General features: G+C 44.0%; 1 protein-coding gene across 4 annotated transcripts in view; it reads left to right on the forward strand.

Moving 5' to 3' along the window:
- The window catches only part of Prr5l (proline rich 5 like), a 183689-nt gene that overhangs the window by 22079 nt on the left and 148600 nt on the right, over nucleotides 1-13010 (forward strand). The window contains exon 2 of one of the 4 annotated variants that reach the window (XM_057781677.1): nucleotides 1560-1609. The exons of the other annotated variants lie outside the window; for them this stretch is intronic. The gene's annotated coding sequence lies outside the window, so the exon portion shown is untranslated. The remainder of the gene's footprint in view (nucleotides 1-1559; nucleotides 1610-13010) is intronic. 4 annotated transcript variants of the gene reach the window in all.

The following is a 13010-nucleotide window of genomic DNA, read 5'->3' on the forward strand; positions in this document are numbered from 1 at the left end:
ATATCATTTCCTAGAAACAGAATATATTCCTACGTATACATACATACATACATACATACATACATACATACATACATACACAGAGAACCCAAGGAGGGGAAGGTAGATAGAGAGGGGATAACTGAAAATAATTGTTGCTCTGTACATTACGAGTCACTGGGATGACCTTTGCCCTGACTTTGGGAAGGGGAGAAGAGAGGAAAGACAGAAAGATATGACCAAGAAGAAACCGAGTGCTGAGCCTGGAGACAGAGGACCACATCTGTCTGTTAAGCGCGTTCTTGGTGTGTTCTCTGCGTCTCTGCAGCAGAGGACTACATCTGTGTGCTAAGCATGTCCTTGGTGTGTTCTCTGCATCTCGTGCAGCAGCTGTGCTCTCCTCTGAACAGGGCTTGGAAGTGTGCCTGCTGAGGTACGAGAGAGCTGGAGTTCTGGAGGATCAGCTAGGCCTGCTTCTCCTTGCTGTTCCGGGGAGGCAGGGCAGGGAATCATTAAGGTCGTGGCTCCTGAGATAAATCAACTTACATTCAAGTCCTACCTCTGACCTTCAATAGATATGTGAGCCCCACATCTATTTAATCGCTTGTGTGCCTCCATCCCCACCCCTATGAAACATGTATAGCATGAGTGCCACCATACTCTTGTGAAGTACGTCCCAGGAGGAGGTCAGTGCATGGTCCGCTTTAGATGCTCAAGCGCCTATGTTCACTGCTTTAGCAACACTGCTTGCAACCAGAAGTGCAAGCCCTGATTTTGTGTACTTAAGGTAGTACCAAGTCTATGATTTCTCAGGCAGAGCAGGACAGCATGAACCTTCTATCTGAGGCATCCCTTGGGCACCACTCAGATGGCAGAGTGGGGTTCTGGAGGTCTTTTCAGATGCAGGCACACAACTGTATTCTCGGACACCCCACAAGTGTTTATTCCCCATGCGACTGCTAAGCAAAAGGTTTAATGTCATTGCAAAATGGCTCTGAAAGCTAATGGTTCCTCTGATAGAAAAGCCCTCCCCCTGCCTCCAGCCACACCAGCTGTCAGAGAGAAGCGATGGGTCTCACTGCACCCTAATCAATGAGCCTCCTTGAGTTTCATTTGTGATAAGCAAACCTTGTTTGAGGCAAGAGTAAGAAAAGTAGATGCCAGCCAAGTTTTTAGGGATTCTCCACTCTTAATGTGATATGTCTTACTCTGCCTGGAGAAGGAAATTTTAAGTTGCTCCAATATTTGGGGTTCAAATAGGTCAGTCTATTCATGTTTTAAAAGTATTTAGTTCGAAAATATTGGGTAGAGATGGTCTAGAATGTGTGAGACCCTGCATTTAATAGACAACAACAAGCCAGAACAATAAGAATAAGAGGAAGAAGAGGGGGAGGAGGGGAAGCCTGCAGGATTGTGTGCTGGTGCAGCAGAATGTGGTTGTAGCCGTTGCTACTCAAGAGGCTGACATTGGAGGATCATTTGAGCCTAGGAGTTCAAGACCAAAGTGGGAAATATGGTGAAGGCTGTCTCAGTTTTTTTTTTTTTTTTTTTTTTTTGGTCCTGGTCTATATTCTGGGCAGACATATATTTCTTCGTTGTACCACCAAATAGTTCGTCCTGGAAGCATGAGGTAAGCCAATAACAGCTGAGCCCACTCTTCCTGTAGACAGGTGGGGAGAGCAGTGAGGGAATGAGGGCCGTAGGTATGAATTCATCTTTTCTTGTATGAACATGCCAAAAAAATCTCAAAGCCACGGTCCAGCAACCGCCAAGCTGCAGCTGAACCTTATCTGCCTTGTCAGTCATATCTGCTTTGAGGAACAATTAAAGAGTGTGGATATTGTCAAGTTAGAGCTGAGCAGGGGATAAAGGGCTTTGCAGGTCCTGCTGTAGCAGATCTTTGCGTGGCGCAGCTTCGTGTAAAGTCTGGATTAGGGGCTCTGGGGCATGTGACCCGACCCGAGTTTAAAACCAGCTGAGCTTCTCCTCAGCACCTGGTGTGGTTTTAACCAGTCACATGCCTTCTCTCTCCTTCACTTTGTCTTCTGCTAAAAATGCTGGCGATACCAGCACGTGTTTCTCCAGGCTGCAGTGGGGATTGAAGGTGTTAATAAGGAGAAATAACCTTCAGCGCAAGCAGCATAGGAATTCAGCCTCAAATAACCAGTAACGTCTTTCTTTGTGCTTTTAAAGTACCTGGGACTGAAGAACACTTACCTCACTGGAAACGTGTGGTTGGTATGAGGTCACTGAACTAATTCCTGAGATTACCTATAAAACGTGGGTGAGAGGTCAGCTGGTGGCTAAGGCATGGCTCCCGTGTCCTCTTGTTTGCCTGGTGACAATTCAGATCCAAGGTCATGCGGTGATTTGCTGTAAAAGAAATCCCACACACATGTGCAGGCTGGGTAGAGTCTACTCATGGTGCTCTGGTGAGCTCACATACATGCAGGCTGGGTAGAGTCTACTCACGGTGCTCTGGTGAGCTCCTGGAAGGAAGGAAGCTGTGTGTTTATAGCGTGTGTGCACATGTGCACACACATACACACATGCCTATCCCAAAGCAAGCTAACAGCTTCAACATCTCTCGGGGTTTCTTCTCTCCGAAGTCCCACTTGGCTATGCTCGGAGGGTTTCCCCCCATGCCCTTTTCCTTACACCAGCAGCCAATCTTGTTCTCTGTCCGCCTCTTGGGAAATTCCAATTCCTTATTTGTTTCAGTAAGCAGGGCCTCTGGGCCCTAATACAGCTTCCTCCACAGTCTTACTACATCGACCATGTGCCAGGCCAGCATCTATGACTCGGCACACTGATGTATCAAAACGACCCTTTGCTCGGGGATCCCAGAGTCAACAATGAAAACACCCAGTCTTTTGCTTCCTAGTCCTGTGGCCTGGGGTGCGCTGTTTTCTTCGTCATCTGAAAATCAGGTAAGCTGTCTGAGAGACAGAGATAATGATAGTGTCATTAGAGTTATGGGGAAGAGCGTGTGGAATCAGGCCTGGGAAACAGACAGTGTCTGGCACATACTCAGACTGCAGTTCACACTGTATGGATGAATGGGTAGCCCCAGGCCTCATGTAAGTGGGGCTTTTCATAATAAAAAGGGGTCACTGATAACTGATAACTGTGTTAGCGTCTGTGTAGAGAGCACTATGGAACACAAAGGCGTGAAGAGCTGGGTCACAGATACTGGTGGAGATTTTTGCAGCTTACTTCACCATTCTCCATATTAACTTCCCCCATCATGAAATGGGGAGCGTTACATTTATTTATGACTTGTAGGAAAATTAAATGAGATAATATGTGTAAAACACAGTCTAGTCCAACTCAGAGTTTAAAAAGCTTAGGTATTACTAATAGCTCATTCTTTGAATTACACTGTTAGGATATGAAAGTATATTTGCTTTTTTTCCCAGTATAAAAATCGAGTTTGCAAGGTTCAGATATATTTAGGCAATCTTAATGTTATTTTTTTTTCTCTTGAAAGCTTTGGTCAAGACAGAAATCATTTAATTTGGTCTAATAGCTTTAGCTTTAGAGGTTGAAAATTACTGCACAATCCATAAATGTACTAATGGCTCCCTCTTGATATTTGGCTTAGGAAATCTCAACTTCTTTGGGGCCTTTTAGCTTTGTAGTGGTTTCCTTTCGTCAGCTCCACATTCAGAATTAATTTGAGGTATGAGCTAATAGGCCAGCACTTCTGGCCAGCGTGCCCTTTGATTTTGTGTAAATTGCTAGCAATTGGCCGTACTCCACCAGCAACTAGTTACAGAGATGGACTGTGGATGCATGAGCAGAGTTTAATGCCTAGATCAAATAAAGCTTGCATCAAATTGAATGAGATGTTATAAAGGCTGTGCAAAATCAATATTGTGCCCAGTGGTAATTAGACACAATGAGACGACTACAGTTCAAAGCAAGTCCGTCTAGGATCAGCCCCTAAGGAAAGGATTAGGCCTATCGGGAGCAGAAAGCAACTTAAGAGCCTTTTGGGATGTACCAGAACTTGGAATGTCCAGATGCTTCCCTTTGGGGGTGGGGTGGGGATGATCAGGAAGACTGCTTCTTAGAGCAAGACATGATGGTTGTTGCTAAAGGAATCCATATTGGATTTTTTTTTTTTTTTGTTTTTTTGAGACAGGGTTTCTCCATGTTGGAATTTTTAACCGTCCTGATGTTGCACAGACCTTGTGTAGGTAGCAACAGCTGCGGGAGTTCCTGTGTGCAACCTCCAGCTTGTGTCCAGGGGTTTGGCTGGGAAGTGTTTATGTGTTTGGACAGATAAGCCAGATGGTGGCGCTGTTTTAGGAAATTGTTGAAGCTTTAACAGATACAGTTTTGCGTGGAAGGGAGGACCTAGAGTTTTACAGCACAGCCTCACTTCGCCTCCACTCTCAGTTTGCTGGTCCTCCGAGATGCTTGGAAGTGGTACATCCCCGCTGCACACTCCTGCTGCCCTGGAGATCTTGCCATCAGGACACCTCCACCATGACAGATTATATCCCCAAACTGTGCGATAAAATCCTTCCAGCTTTAGGTTTCTTTTATCAGGTGTTTTGTTATAGCCATGAGAGAGGAACCCGGACCAGCAGGGAATCAGGTAAAGAAGAACGATGACAGAATGAGAAGAGCCTGGCAACGGACTGGGGTTATGTTTGAATCCCATCTTTCGACTTAAGTGTGTGCCCTTTGACAAGTTTCTTTGCCTCTCTAAGCCACCTCTGCAATTGGAATGATAGGATGGACCTCAGAATGGGGAGGGCCAGGTGGACTTTGGTAGGTAAACTGTTCAGCATACACTAAATGGTAGAGGTGTGTTCCTATATGCTATTTTATTTTTAATTTAGGGAAGTTGAAAGACTTATTACCATTCATAAAGATTTGCATCTCAAGATCCAGGTCAGTGCTTAGAGTTCACTGATTTCACAGTGTATCCATGAGAGGAACTGTGTGTCAGAGATGTACAGACGTCCATGTCTAACTCTGGGCTGTGTATGTTTAGGAGTTAACAAATGGCTTAGTAAACACTAAACAGTTCCAGAAAACTGATAGAGCTCTTGGTGTTTTCTTGAGCAACGTTGTGAGAATTCCAGTTGCTTGCCTTGTTGGTTTCTGGTGGTTTTAAGTATCATCTCCTTAGTGAGTAATGAGATTGTGTGGTTTTTCATACACTGATCAACATTTGAATAGTCACGTTCATATACTGCGTCCTCGAAGGTCAGCTTTTCATACTGAGTTGGAGTAGTTCTTCATATTATCTGGACCTGAGACCTTCAGCTGTTACAGATATTAATTGGTAAAGAAAACTCATGATTTAAATATAGTTCTATATGTCAATCCCACTTCCATTTTTAAAATCTCGTGAAATGATAAGATAGCACATAGATCCTCTTGTTTATACTACCTGCCACTCACAGACACCATTTGAGAACCACTGGGCTAATAATTTCCTTCTATTGCAGAGATATTCTATTGTTGAATATATTCTGTTATATTCTATGGTCGAGTTTGTGAAACACTAGCAGTTTTGGTCAAGTCCATTTTCAACACACGTGAGGGTAGATACACACAGTTGCTGTCAAGTGATCACGTATGTTTGAGTGGGAGTCCATTTCAGCTGCTTTTCCGAGGGTAGTTGTACCAAAGAGAAGATGGAGGAAGTCTCTGAGGGCATAAGCCTGCAAGAGGACAGGATTTCAGAGAAGTTAGGTGGTATGAGATAGAGATTTGAGCAGTCGAGGAATGTAGCCAGGGAAGGCTCTGGAATATTCTGGAAAATGAAGAGAAATTGGGAGGAAATGAGTCTCAGGGTAGATCCAAAGACAGAAGACAGGGAGGAAGGAGGAAAGAAGAATTAAGATGTGGCAACAAATATCAGAAACTCAAATATAGCAGAGCGAGGTATTGGTAGGAGCTTGGCCTAAGAAGAGCTAAGAAGAGATATCCTTTGATCTCTCTCTCTCTTTCTTGCATTGGAAGGCCCTGATGATCTATATCACAAAACAATGATGTTTTGATAATAGAGACATTTAATGCTCACTATTTCCCCCTCCTGACGAGGAGTAAAATGGATCATTCGTTTTAAGGTACTATATGAAATAAAGAGAATGGAAGCGTTTTAGCAGCAGCAAGCACTGTGAAAATCATAGCCCATGTCAAGATTATGGAACTAGTCCAGTCTAAAAGGATCTGCATCTCGGAGGGTTCCATCTAGGGAGGCTCCGATGGAGCTCCTGCTTGCAAGGAAGTGAAATCCCAACGTGAACTTCGAAATCAGAGGAAGGATTTAGCTTCTGTCATGGAGTGGTCTAGAGCAGTCCCTGCCCTCAGAGGAGGCCTTTTCCGGCTGCTCAGATGGTGTCGCTGCCCTGAGCAGAATGGGGTCTCTCTAAGATCAAAGCTTGCAAAGCAAGCCCAGAAGATGGAAAAACGGAGAAAAGCTTCTGTCCACAGCACACGCAGGATGAATTGGAGTGATTCCAGCTCTCCAGACAAGGGAAGCATGGGGATTTTAGTCAGGGACCCTACACATAAAGGGGGGGACATTTCTGAATACTCAGTTTAAGGTCATAGTTCAGACAGAAAGATGGTAAATTTATTTTGTAGCTTGCTCAGTTCATGGTAATATTTTAGAGGATAATATGGTGGACAGGAACACCTCAGGACATATTCAGTTCATGCCGAGCAGAAGAACCTCTGGAAATGGTTAGTTTTCTCCGAAAGCTTAAACAGACCCAAGAACAAAGATAAGTTAGAACAGAACCTTCTCCTAATGGTTCCTGCTTCACTTAGAAGTCCATGAGCCTCCCAAGACATGTCAGTTCTTACTCTTGAGGGGTTCACTGAGGATGGGGGTCATTCTTTTAAAGCAGGCATGGCCTGGTGGGAGTGCTGTACCTCACTAATTAGAGGGTGAAACCCTAGACAAGAAAGCAAGAAAGAGCTGCGACCCTGCAGCCGGAGTTCAGTTTAGTTTATTTTATCTGTAGTAATTTCACTGAGACCTTTTAAGGCACATCTAAATATGACATAAACCATGAATAAAATCAGCAAAATTGACATTTCTAACTTAAGTAGCCCAGAAAATATAGACTTAATGTCCTGAGGAATCCAGGCCAAAGCACAGTTAAGCAAGCAGGCTGATACTTACTGTTTTACGCTATAATATGATTGTAGGGAATGCGATTTGAACTTCCGGTAAGACCAAGTGGGAGAGTAAGTGGAAGTGCCATTGCTGCTCATCTTATTATCTGACTGACTCTTTAATGTGAACTTTGGCTGCAGTTCATAGGAACACTTGTCAGTTTGGGTGGGAAGTGTCCCCCAAAGGGGGCTGTGCATGCTGGGTTTCCAGCTGGAGACGCTGTCTGGGAGAGTCTAGAGTTTGGAGGGTGGGACCTGGCAGGAAGGAAGTGAGTCACTGGGTGCTTGTCCTTGATGAGCCTATCTCCCCCTAGGCCTGTCTGTCTCTTTCTGCTTCCATCTGCCCAAGGTGCATGGGCTCTCCCATGGGCGCCCTTCTACAATGACTCTCTGCTTCAGCACAGACCCAGAAGGAAGGGACCCAAGAACTAACTGTGTGGTTGAATGGGTTCAATCTCTAAAACTGTTAAGTCTAAATAAATAATTCTTAGCTGATTGCCTTGGGTTGTTTTTGTTGGAGCTACACAATGTTAACTAACCCAGCCTCTGAGACTCACTTGACCTCTTACTCTGGCATGGTGAACTTAGGGACTCATTCTTTGGGATGCAAGGGAAGAATGAATAATTTGTAAGAAAAGACCTTGTCCCATTCCCATTGGAATAGACCGGTCTGGAGGGGACCCTGACTTCCGGGATTTTAAATATACCCAGTCTTCTGAACTGCCATGTGTTTGAGGCCCCTGGCTTCAACAGTGGAGTTGCTGAACTATAGGCCAGATAGGTCTTTAGACATCAGTCTCTAGTAGTTCAGGATCTGGTAGCCCAGTTCAGGATCTGGTAGACTGCCTCTGTGGCATTTGGCTGTAGAAGGAGTGGCCGGTTGCATTCCCGCCTGGCTCCGGCATGGCTAGCTTTACACCCAAAATAACAAAACACAAACTATATTCATTTAAACACTGCCTAGCCCATTAGTTCTAGCCTCTTATTGGCTAACTCTCACATCTTGATTAACCCATTTCTAATAATCTGTGTATCACCACGAGGTGGTGGCTTACCAGGAAAGATTCAGCATGTCTGACCTGGCGGCTGGCTCCATGGCGTCTGCCTCACTGCCTTCTACCCAGCATCCTGTTCTGTCTACTCTGCCCACCTAATTTTTTGCCCTATTAAAAGACCAAGGCAGTTTCTTTATTAACCAATGAAAGTAACACATAGACAGATGACCCTCCTATATCATTTGGCTGCAAAAAAATCAATTGGGTGTTTTGTCTCTAGAATAGCTATTATGGAGTCCAGTGTTAGTGAGTGCCCCATAGTCTAATCACTGTCCTTCTAGGAGGGATGCAAGCCTCAGCATCACACATATATGTGTGCTTTAAATGCCAACCTACCGTAACTGGGCACCACTAACAAGCCAACGTAGAGTTCCACCAAAGTCCATCTTGGTAAGACCAATGAGTTCATTGGGCTTCCTTTCAGACCGCAAATGAGGCATTGTTTACAAAAATACAGGTGATCCCAAAACAACTGCATCACCACAAAGGATGACCTCATCATGGTTGGTGCCTGGAGTCTGCATCCTCAGGTCTTGCTCTTATTTAACTGCTCACTTCCTATATACTACTAGCCTCTCCTAAGATCACTTGCACTGGGGTGGGGGGAGCAGTGGAAGAAAGCTGATCTCTCAAGTGAGCTCTCCTGACCCTTCTTTCTTCCATCTGCTAGGAAGTGTTAGCATCTCCATTACCAAAACCACAGACCTGGATACTATTGTATTGTCTGCTCTTGGCTGCCTTGGCTACAAGGCAATATCCAAGATGGCATCTTCTTACTAGAGGGGAAAAAAGTACCACACAAAAGCAACTTCTCATTGGTCCAAGCTAGGCCATGCGGCAACACCTTATCCAATCTCAAAGCAAATAGTTGATACAGGCTAACATAGCATATGGTCAAGACCCAGCATGGACGGGTGGAGTCAGCTCCGCTAAACCACACCAGCAGGAATGGCGGAGAGCTGATGATTTCTCCAATGACAAGGAGTGTTGTTGCTGAGGAAGCGCTGGACAAGGATTCTCCTCACATCTCAGGAAGAGCTGCCTTGCCCTCCTTCCACCCTAGCACTAGGAAGCAAAGGCAAGTGGATCTCTGCTGTAGGAAATCCTTCAGCCAGTAGCCTTTAAGTTACCTGTCTACTTGGGCATGGCCTATTATACTATAAATTCCTACATAAACTCGTGCTCACTTTCTCTTCTGGCTGCTGGATTCGGTTGCTGTTTTCCCATTTCAGCAGAGGACTGTGGTCTGCGAGTCTATCCCTAAATAAATAACCCTTTATTGTACTCAATTCTGAGCTAGTGTGATTTTTTTTTTTTTTTTTTTGCGTCCATCTTCGGATCTCTGTGTGTTCAAGACCAGCCTGGTCTACACAATGAGTTCCTGGATGGAGAGAGCCATATAGAGGTACCTTGACTCAAAAAAAGAAAAAAAAAACTTACAAGAACATTTGGACCAGGGAAAGTGCATGTACTAAGAGCGATCACACAATTTAGGACCCGCTGTCTAACCAAGTACATCTTCCTATATTTGGCTCCGGCTTCCTGTTGGATAAGAGTCTTAGGTTGTAAACAGTGGAAACTGGCTCTTAACTCTGTAATGAAAATGACAAATTCATTACCAAAACCGTCAAACTCAAATTCTCTGGAAATTGGTGCACTGTGTGTCACGTGATCAGTAGAAGGGACCAGTTCCTCCACGGCCACTTGCAAGACCAGGGAGTTTCGTCACTGAAGAAAATGAGGCACACAGGCTCCGAATGCCGGATCTCCAGTAAGGCAGGGCAAATTCCCAAGTCAAGCACTTTCAGGAGCTGCTCTGTGTAGTTCTCTCACCAACCCCAGAGCTGTGAGCTTCCCCGAGCGGACAGAAGACCTGACCTGTGTCCCCTCGCGCTGCTGCCACTTGCTCGCTGTTTGGACTTGGGCTCACTCCAAAGCTTCTCCCAGTCTTCATTCTTCAGAAACAAAAAGAAAACCAGAACCTAGTCATTTAAGACTCTTAAGTGCCAACCTTTGGCACCCGCTTCCAGATAGCCATCATCTCGCCAGCTAATCTCTGAGACCGAACACCCCACGCCCCGCAGCTGACCTTTTTACATAATCACCAGCTGGAGGAGTTTGTGGCGGGTGATACGTGTGTTCTGTGAGTGTCCACTCCCTCGTCCTCGGTCAGCCCTCTCCTGCACGGTGGCGTGCGGGTGAGAACCACAGCTTTGTGCCCAGGCTAGTTCAAGGGGTGGCTCTGGACTTTTGAACAGCAGGATTCCATCTTTGTTTAACCTTTTTGTGTGTGTGTGTTGTACAATATCGTACCGACTATTTAAACCCTTGAATTCTCTGAGATTATTTCTAAATTCCTCTTCATGGGATTGCCATAAGGATTAGGTGAGAAACTACATGTAATGTGTTTAGTATAAGGCTTGCCATACAATACCCTGTACATATGACAGTTTAAAAAATTGTTAAAATATTTGTTATTTGAGAGTTGTTTATTTGGGAGGAAAACACACATACATTCTCTCTCTCTCTCTCTCTCTCTCTCTCTCTCTCTCTCTCTCTCTCTCTCTCCCTCCCAATTTATATCTTTCTCTCACTGTTCTCACAGAATTAAAAAAATATTTTTGGTTTTATGTTATTGGTTGCTTTTAGCTATTTTTCTTAAAATTATGAAAGTAACAAATGCCTATTTAACTTTTAAAAACTTTAACTATTAGAGTTGGATATTTTCTAGTATAATAGCAGGCATTTATATAAGAAAGTGCTTTGATTGGCTGCTGTAATTGCAAGGGCATCTACGTTTAATATTTAACACATCAATGTCTCTGAAGATTGTTTCCTTATTCTGTCTATGCTCTGATTCTCACATCACAGTAAATCGTCTCGATGTTCAAATGCAAGACAGTTCTCAGCCCATCCAGGGGCTTCCTCTTCTTCCACATCCTATAGAAAAAGACAAAGCTCTTTCTCAGTGGGATTACCCAAAAAGTAATAACACTTATTTCCCTGAAGCCTCAAATAAATGTTTTTCCAAGCCCCGCTTGATATGAGAGCTTTGGAACCAAGTCCACAGAAGCTGTTGCCACTAACATGCTAAACTGAGCTGTGCTGGTCTCTGTGGCTGGCTAACGGCCTCAGATGCTGCTCCAGGATGTTCCAGGGATATTCTGTGACTAGGAAGTAACCAAAGAGTATGACCTTTGCCTGCCACCCCCACGTTAATCCTCTAAATGTTCATAGATCCCTGTTTGCTCGCTAAGCTTGTCACAACAAAGTACCATAGGTTTTCAGGTGGGGTAGCATTTAAACAAAGAAATGTTTTTTCTCCTGGTTTTGGAGGTGCTGGAGTCTGCACATTTGAGATCAAGGGTTGGCAGGGCTGCTTTTTCCAAGACCTCTCCCCTGGCTTGTAGATGACTGACTTTCTTCTATGTCTTCACTTGGTCTGTGCCTGTCATGGTCCCTCCTTATATTCACACCTGTCCCTTTGGCTTAGAACCCACCCCTTGACCCCATTTTATTTTAATTGTCTCCTTAAAGGCCTTTCTCCAACTCCAGTTTCATTCATTCATTCATTCATTCATTCATTCATTCATTCCTGTACTAGGGTTTGGAAACTCAGTGCAGTAATTTTGAACTCATAAAGTCTGAAGGGATAAAAAGTCCCCCACCTGCAAGCCAAGTCCATAGAACACCTTCTTTTTAAATGCTTTGCTACATAACTGTAGTTCATAATCATCCCCATTTTTATGTGGATGTGTGTGTATATATGCCACGTGAATGCATCTACCCACAGAAGCCAGAAGAGAACTGGAGTATCCCCCAGCTGGAATAATGGGCATTGTGAGGTGCAGGATGTGGGGGCTGAATACTGGACTCGGGTCCTTTGGAAGAGCACAAAAGTTCTTCACCATTGGGGTATCTCTCTCATCCCACCCCAAATGTTTTTTGAAATCAATTTATGCTGATTTTGCCCCCAGACATTAAGGAATTACTAAAATTCTCTCAAGAGTCAGGAAATCAATGTACCTGAAAATTTTATTCTAAGAATGGTTTCTCAAAAGTTTGTTTTTTATTATGTTTAATTATGTGTAGATGTGTGTGTGTCTACATGTGAGTTTGTGTACATGGGAGAGGTATTTTTTGGGTGTCAGATCCCTTGGAGCTGGAGTTACAAACAGCTGTGAGCTACATGAAGTGGGTGCAGGGACCCGAACTCAGGCCCCCTAGAAGAGCAGAGGGTTCTCTTAAAGGACAAGCCATCTTTCCAACCCCTAGTATTGTTTTAAAACATATTTTTTAAATTAATTTTGACATCTGTCCCTAAGATTTCCACATCAATATACTTAATATAATGAATCCTAAAAACAAAATTCATAACAAATCTAACACAAATAAATAACTGAAAAATTTAACTTCTGGTTTATAACTATGTCAGACAATGCTTTAGCTGACTATCATACTTTAGTATAGTATAAACTATATTCTTGGTTTCTTTGAAGAACCTTCTCTACTTCATGTGATCTTTGAATATTTGGCAAGCGTTGCCTGCCACCACCCACCTCTGGATTTGTCATAGTCTTGAGCAGATGACCCAGATCCTGTGACAGGGTAGCAAGTTAAAGCAATGGGCATGTAGTTTGGAAAAGACACTGTCCTGGCATTAGAAGCTGAGGTGATACAGTAACCTTCTTACTGTAGGTTAAATTGTGCCCCTATTCCAACAGATGGATTGAAGCTCTAATCCTTGGTATCTGTGAATAGTCTTATGTGGAAATAGAGTCTCTGGGGCTGTGGACTGGCTGTGATCACACTTGGTCAGTGCCGTGG

This window comes from Chionomys nivalis, chromosome 9 (assembly GCF_950005125.1).
Source record: "Chionomys nivalis chromosome 9, mChiNiv1.1, whole genome shotgun sequence".
Lineage (NCBI taxonomy): Eukaryota > Metazoa > Chordata > Mammalia > Rodentia > Cricetidae > Chionomys > Chionomys nivalis.